Source organism: Artibeus jamaicensis, unplaced genomic scaffold, assembly GCF_021234435.1.
Source record: "Artibeus jamaicensis isolate MK-2021 breed Jamaican fruit bat unplaced genomic scaffold, CSHL_Jam_final contig_465, whole genome shotgun sequence".
NCBI lineage: Eukaryota > Metazoa > Chordata > Mammalia > Chiroptera > Phyllostomidae > Artibeus > Artibeus jamaicensis.
This window is the reverse complement of record NW_026521843.1, coordinates 22,332,949-22,340,230: the sequence shown is the minus strand read 5'-3', so window position 1 is coordinate 22,340,230 and position 7,282 is coordinate 22,332,949. Positions and strand designations below refer to the sequence as shown.

At 43.5% G+C, this 7,282-nt stretch overlaps 1 non-coding gene across 1 annotated transcript; it reads right to left on the bottom strand.

The window, feature by feature from the left end:
- Positions 1-4,754: 4,754 nt before the first annotated feature.
- Positions 4,755-4,918, bottom strand: LOC119063861 (U1 spliceosomal RNA). Its single transcript, XR_005085257.2, has one exon. It is a non-coding gene; the product is annotated as a U1 spliceosomal RNA (small nuclear RNA).
- Between the last annotated feature and the right edge of the window lie 2,364 nt (positions 4,919-7,282).

Below are 7,282 nucleotides of genomic sequence, written 5' to 3'. Positions count from 1 at the left end.
TTTTCATTTCCACCCCCAACCCCTATCTACTTCTCTTCCTGTTCTCCCACCTCATGTATCAGTGCCTCCTTTCTGTTAGTTGCTTAGGTAAAAAATCTTGAGGTCATCTTTGATTCCCTTTTGCCTCTCAACCTATTTCCAGTTTGTGGCAAATTCTATTGTTTTTACCTTATAAATATATCCTAAATCTGACAACTTCTTCCTATCTCTAGTACAACTAACCTAGTCAAAATCACCACCATTATTTGGCTGGATGTCTCACTGATCTCCCCCTGCCGCCCCCGCCACCCTACCCCTCCACACTTGCTTCCCTACATAACATGTAAAGCAGGCCACTTTCCTTTTTGGGTCTCAACCCTAGATAACTTTCAACTCATTCAGGTGAAATATTAAATCCTTGTCAAGGTCCGGCATATCTTCTGGTCCTGCATGCAACGGGGACTTTATGTCTCTGGCTTAGCCCTTCCTACTGTTCCATCCCTTCACTGTACTGTAGCCAGGATGGCCTGCACATGCCCCTGTCTTTTCCCTCACCCTCAGTGTTCTCTCTATCTGGATGCTCTTTCCTAGCTTCTGGTATTGCTTACCTCTCTCTTTCTTCATGTTCCAAGTGTCACCCTTCCAGGAGGCTGTCACAGACTTTCCTTTATAAATGGCACCCACTCCTTGTCACTCTCAATCACTGACTTTGCTGAATTGGAATGTCTTGAGGGTGCAAAGTTTTCTCTGAATTTTAAGATAAATGTTTATGCTCAATTAATTAAACATTTGAAAACAACTTAGGCTTCATTGATTTGGGACCCTAAGTATTTAGGATAGTTAAAATTATACACACACACACATATATACACACACACACATATAAAATATGTCATCATTTAATTTTATGTATTTTTGCTAAATAAGTGAAACAAGATGTGAGGGGCTATTATGGTGGGGAGGAAAGGAAACTGAGATTTAGATTATCTGGATGCTAGTCTTAGGCCACCACCCAAGACTCTGCCTGAGGAGAGCTCCTCCCCCTGTCTTGAGTTTCTTCCTCTGTAAAATGAGAATGTTCAGTAATACTGCCAATGGGAAATCACCCCGATGCTCTGAGTCAGCACCACTTACAATGAACTCCGTTTTGTTCCATCCAATAAATATACGTCAAACATCTACCATGTCTCCTGGGTACCATGTTAATGACAATGAGAAACAAAAGGTACTACTTGTTCTCATATTATAGCTCATAGGGAAGAGAAAACATTGCATATTAAAATTAAAATCAATATAATGCTTTAAGGAAATTATAAAGTGTAATTTTGTACTCTACCCTCATCTTTAGATGAGGAGACTGAATTGATGTTCAGGGAAGTGAAGTGACTTGTGTAAGAACAACAGTTAAATAGTAGAGTCAGAGCTTTCCAAACAGGCCAACAACCTTGACAACTCCAAAGACAGAATTCAGTCTCTTTCCTCAATATTAGCTACTTAAAAAAAAATCAGTATGGGTTCCAGAGATAAATATTTCTTTTTTATTTTGATAACCTTTTAGAAGCAGCATGAGAGCCCTTATTGGGAGATGATCCTTATATTCTGGCAACTTGATAGTTTATCTATATCAATATGCAAAAGCAGGCAAGACTTAAATGCCTAAAGATGAATAGCTTGTCCACCTGTGTACACAGTCCAGTGTTTAGACAGGATGAGCTGTGATTAATTTAAACCATTAAATTAATGACTTAAGTCCACCACTCCACCCGTCCCATAAGAAAAGACAACGAAATTCACAACGGGCACCGGAAATAGCCCCCTATGAAATAGTCATAGTTAATGCCTGGGTCGACATTATCCACCTTTGGTTTAATTGATAAAGACTATAAGAGAGAAAGCTACAGGAGTTTCAACACACCCATCCTAACTATGAACTAATTTCTCCCAGGCAATCAGGGAATCCTTTTCTAATGAGTTCAGTTCCTTGAACTTGACCTTGCTAAGAGACTGTAGAACAGAGAAGAAAATCACTGCCAGAATAAAAGAGAATGCTTTTATTTTTGGCCAGACTCTGATCAGCAGAGAAATGAGATAGTGAATCCTGTTGAGTGAGTGCCCCCTGAGGAGCCTTCCCTCCACCTACAGCTGCAGGAAGAAGGAGTAGCCACGTGGAGCAGCGGGACTGCTGGAGGCTCAGCAAGTCTGGTTTCCTGTCAATAATGTCACCACATTGTAAAAGTCCAATATGTCTTAGCTAAAAGGGACCTGTGTCACCACGTGTCAACCCCTTCGCTTCATAAATATATTCTCAAGTTTAAAAAGTACTGGCCCCAGCACGATCACAGTGATATGTAAGGTAGGACAGGCACCAGTATTTCCATTTCAAATGAGAACATGAGCTCAGATGTTCAATGACTCACCCAATGTCATATGCAGATAATCTGTCTGGAGGAAGAAGCCTGAATCAAACTTGTGTCTTCTGAGTCCAGTAACTAACTGGCCTTTGCTAATCTTACAAAGCAGGGCCTGAAGCTCGTCAAGGCAACGTAACTGCCACGGTCACCTAGGGAATGAGCAGGCAGGCCTCTGGTTATTTAGCAACGCCCAGGGGAGAGGTCCTTGCTCATTGCATGGACACGTATCTCCCAGGGCAGCATCCTGCTTCCTTCCTTCTTCTCCCCTGAATATCTCAGGGACTTGCCCACCTGCCCTTTTCTATTACTATCACCTATTTTCTCACTTGGAGCTCACTGAAGGGCGTGGCCACAGAATCCTGGCAGGCACACCCCCCCTTCTTCCCTTGACCCTAAGAACCAGGAAACTTTCAGTTTTGTGGGCTTTTGTCTTCAAATTTAATAACCATAGGAAAAATAAGTTAATGATGTACTAAAGTTTCTGCGTATTAGAAAAATTTTAAATACTAATAATCATTTTCCTAGGATAATAACTCAAAGTGCTTAACGTAGCCTCAGCGTGGTTATAGTTACACTTGGCCATTCGGCTAATTAGAAGCAGACCCAGACTGCAGACTCCTTGCATTGTGCTCTGCCTCTTGAAGTCGCTTCACTGAGGTGATGCTTGAATTGAATAGCAGAGGTAACAGAGGTCATGAACTTGGGGGCAAAGGGTGTGAAGCTAACAGGATGGGGCAAATCACAGCTTATCAGTGCTTCAGGGAGGGTCATCCAGGGAGGGTTCCTACATGGCTGCTGAGGAATGTAGGGCTCAGACAGAATGTACATATTGCTTGGCTCCGTGACAGGAAAGAAAAAAGAAGCTAAAAGATTTATTTGGTTGAAGAAGAAAAGATTGATGAGAGAAACGAACAGAAACTGTTCCCTGTGCTCCCTGCTCTGCCAGTAGGGTCCAAACCTTTTTTTCCTTTGGGTCCGGAGTTGATGGGAAGAGAGGAAGATCTGGGGAATCAGTCCAGAAGGTGTTGGAGGCCTGGGGGAAAAGGTGACTTCCTTAGCTTTGGCCTGCTTCTGGACTGACCCAAGACTAGTGAAGAAATTGCCTGACTCCCAACCACACTCTCCTCTCTGCCCCCCCTGAGCACAACCCCCACACCCACACATTTATCCCCATCTCTGTCCCAGACTGCTGCAGAACGCAGTGATTTCATGTCCCCCTAAGCTTCTCCCCGACAAGCCTTTCCAACACTCCCCCACAGAAGGCCGGACACCCTGCCGCCCCCCAGGCGGGCCATGTGGAGTCTGTCTTTTTCCTCCCATCTCTTTACACTTGTGTATTTGGTCTTTGACGCAGGGGCTGACCCCACATGTTATATTACCCTGTGCCGAGCACATTCTGCGGGACAGTGACTTGCAACACACGCTTCATCTCCTGTTCTTTCTATTACAGGGCTTGATGCAGAAGATGAATGTTTATAACATGACACAAGGAATTCCAGCCTCCCCTAGAAAACTGTGGAGGAGAGAATCCTAATGGACAAAGAATGCTGTCTTCTGGGCTCCGGCCAAATGTTTGGACTTCTTTTAAAATGCCTCTACGCTCCCCTCATTTAGTGTAAACTCACTGCTTTGCCATAGTCTCTACTTGGTTCTGAAAGTACCAAGCAAGGTACTTTGACAAGCAAGATATGGTGACAAGCAAGGGAACATCTCATTTGTTTTCACGGAGAAACAAGTGGCAATTGCAGTGACGATGTGTTAATTTTAAATTAAATGACTTCTCTACTAAGAACCTTAAAAGGCCCTATAATTCTCCTCTCCTGCATTGCACTGGGGCTAGGGGTGGGGAGCGAATCTGAAAGACGGATCAGATTGAAAGGCTGGGGGTACCCAGTGAAAGAGCAACTTATGTCAGTAGAAAACAGCTCAGCCCTGTCTGTCCCCTGTGGGTCCTGCGGAGGTGGTTTGGTGTGATAGGACCTCCGAAGATTGTCAGTCCCGGTCCAATCACCTGGAGAAGTGACATAACCAGTCTGAACCTCAGTTTCCTTATCTGCAAATGAGAATAATAATGATGATAGCCTTGGGGCTACTGCAAGGAAAACAGTAATTATATAAAAACCCTCCCGCTGTGTTTTCCTTTGACAGATTTCTTGCCATCATTATGACCCCAGGGGAGGAGAAGGGCCTTATGTAAGAGAATCTCTATCAGGTAGGAAGGGGAATTAAAACTCCAGAAAGGAGTCTTAAGAAAATAATTTTAAGGGAATCCTAAAGAACAGAGCGTTCCCTGGGAAGATTGAGAAAAGGTTAAGTCCCTTTAAAGAATTCCTGCATTTAACATGATATCTTTTTTTTTTTACCCAGGGAAGAGCATGGACACAACTCCTCACTACCACAAATTATACAACTGAGTTTCCCACATTTGGGGAACCTCAGGGGCCAGCATACCCAAAATGCAACAGGTTGAGCCTCGCCCTGGGGAGACCACCTTCTTGATCATGGTCCTCTTCCTGCCACGAGAGTTAAACAAGACATCTTTTAAGTAATGAACTAGAAAAGGCAAAATGCTGGCATAATAATCAGGGATAGGGCACAGATTTTCTCCAAAAAATGAAGTTAACTTGCAATCCATGTGAATTCATAGGTTTTCCAGGGCCTAGAGAAGATTTCTCCAATCTCAAATAAAGTGTCCCATAGGGAAAAAGAACCTCATTCAATAGCTACGGAGTAGACCCAGTCTAGGTGTGGGGGAGAGAGAAAGCCACGCCTCTGTGGTATCAGAAAGCTATGTAATGGTGTCTGGTTAGTTCAAAGACCAATGAGCATGCTGCACGATAGAGTGAGCATTAGATGTCACCCATACCCCTAACCAGACCATCTGAGGGGACCAGAGCTGGAGCCAGCAACAAACAACGTGTTTCATTAACCATGACGTTTAGCCACAGCTATTTAGACAGGTGTCCAGGGTATAGATCCGGCTAAACACATTGGTCAGATACCCAGCTGGGAGACCCCCTTTCCCATCACTATGAAGACATGAAGCTTCCTTCTTCAGTCAGATACAACCCTGGCTGGGGGAGGTAGGCAGCCTAACTAATTAATCATTTTCTTAAAGATACCTAAGTTATTGGAAAGGACAAATTTTTAAGAGTCTGTTTGAATCCAAATACCCCTATAAATGGAAAATTCTCCCTCCCCTGTCCACTGCTGACCTGCTGGCCCAGTAGAATGGGGACTTATAAGGATTAGTTACAGAGAAATAGAAAGGCTATTTTTATATTTTATTTTATTTTAAAACTTTACTCTGAATTTAATAGCACCTCAGATAGGAAACACACAATATATATGAGTCCCCTTAAGAATAACTAAAAGTATCAAATTGGGCGGAATCCCTCAAAATGAAAAGTTAACTAAACTTTTTATTTAGTTATTTCTTAACTAAAGTTACCTTGAAATGAGCTGATCATTCCCGGTCCATTAAATGCAACTAACACCGATTAGGAAGAAGCCTGGTCAATCCTCAGGGTTCCTCCAGGTTCCTTGGGGGATGGAGGGAAACTTGGCAGCAATAGTGTGATACCAGTGTGTTTACTTTCTCTTCAGATCAAAGTTGTTGAAAGTTTTAAACACTTTAGGGCCAAAGTCAGCAATTTAAAACCGAATTTTGACCCACTCCACCTAAAAATTCATTATGAAAGTGGAAACATGGAAGCGATAATATCCCATGACACTCTGAAGTGACCAGGGAGCGGCTTAACTGATGGTTTTTAATTTTTTTCCCCAAAAGGAAATATTATAGGGAAGCCCAATACATACAACAGCTAAAGGTCAGCAGCTCGGGGTGAAACAGAGGGCAGACCCGAGCCACGCCCTCTGCTCTCGCTCTTTCTGCCCCTCCCACACACCCCGGACATCTCCTCGGAACCACAGGCCTGCAGAGTGTGATTTGAAAATCACTGCAGATATGCAGAATGTGAGCAAGCAAACTCCAAGGGAAGAAATATTACTAAGGGCTCCTGTAAGTGTGATGCTTGTATTTTGGGGAGTTATGAGTCATCGACCAAACAAGAACTTACTGCCATTTCTTCCAGGGCATTTAACCCCGGAACGCTGTGCGCACAGATTTACTGCACAGCCACAGCGGCCATTCTACATTACGTTTGCATTACACTCTAACTACATTGAGTAATTACCATCCCTTTGCTTTGGCTCTAGTTAAATATTCAAATTAGACACATTTTTTATTGACCCAGACATCGTGCTAGACTTAACAGGATTTACTAAAATGTTCAGAATGCTGATGTATCTCAGGGAACTCCCAATACAGAGAGAATGAAAAGACGTAAATCTTTATAAAGGGAAATAGTAATTCAAATTCGGTAACAATTCTGGGCAAGTGAAGAGATCTTGCAGGACAATATGTGATTAAAGGCCAAATCCATGGTCCAGAAAATAATTGCCATAAAGACTCAATACTAATTTTGCCTTGTATCACAACTGCATCCTGATTTCAGTATCGAGGAAAATGAAGGTCAGGGTTTGCTCTATTTGGCCCGGTGCTAACTTAGATCTTGGTATCTCACTTGTAGAGCAGCAGGGCCCGGAGGGCGCAACGGGACTTGGATGTGGAATCATGTTCCGTGAAGAAGCCTTGATGGAGGTGCTGCTGCTTTGCCTGCAGGGAGCAGGATGTTATCCTTACTTCCGAAGGGATGTTCGTGAAAAAGAACATGGCCAGTCTCCCTACAGCGCTTCTTCCCTTCCATCCTTCCTAGTCACCTCTCCCGTAGGGCTGGCACCAGGGGGTGCCATTTACACAGATTACAAAGTAAAGGGTGTCCCTTGGATCTGTACAATGCAGTGGCCCAGCTACTGTCGTCACGAAAAGG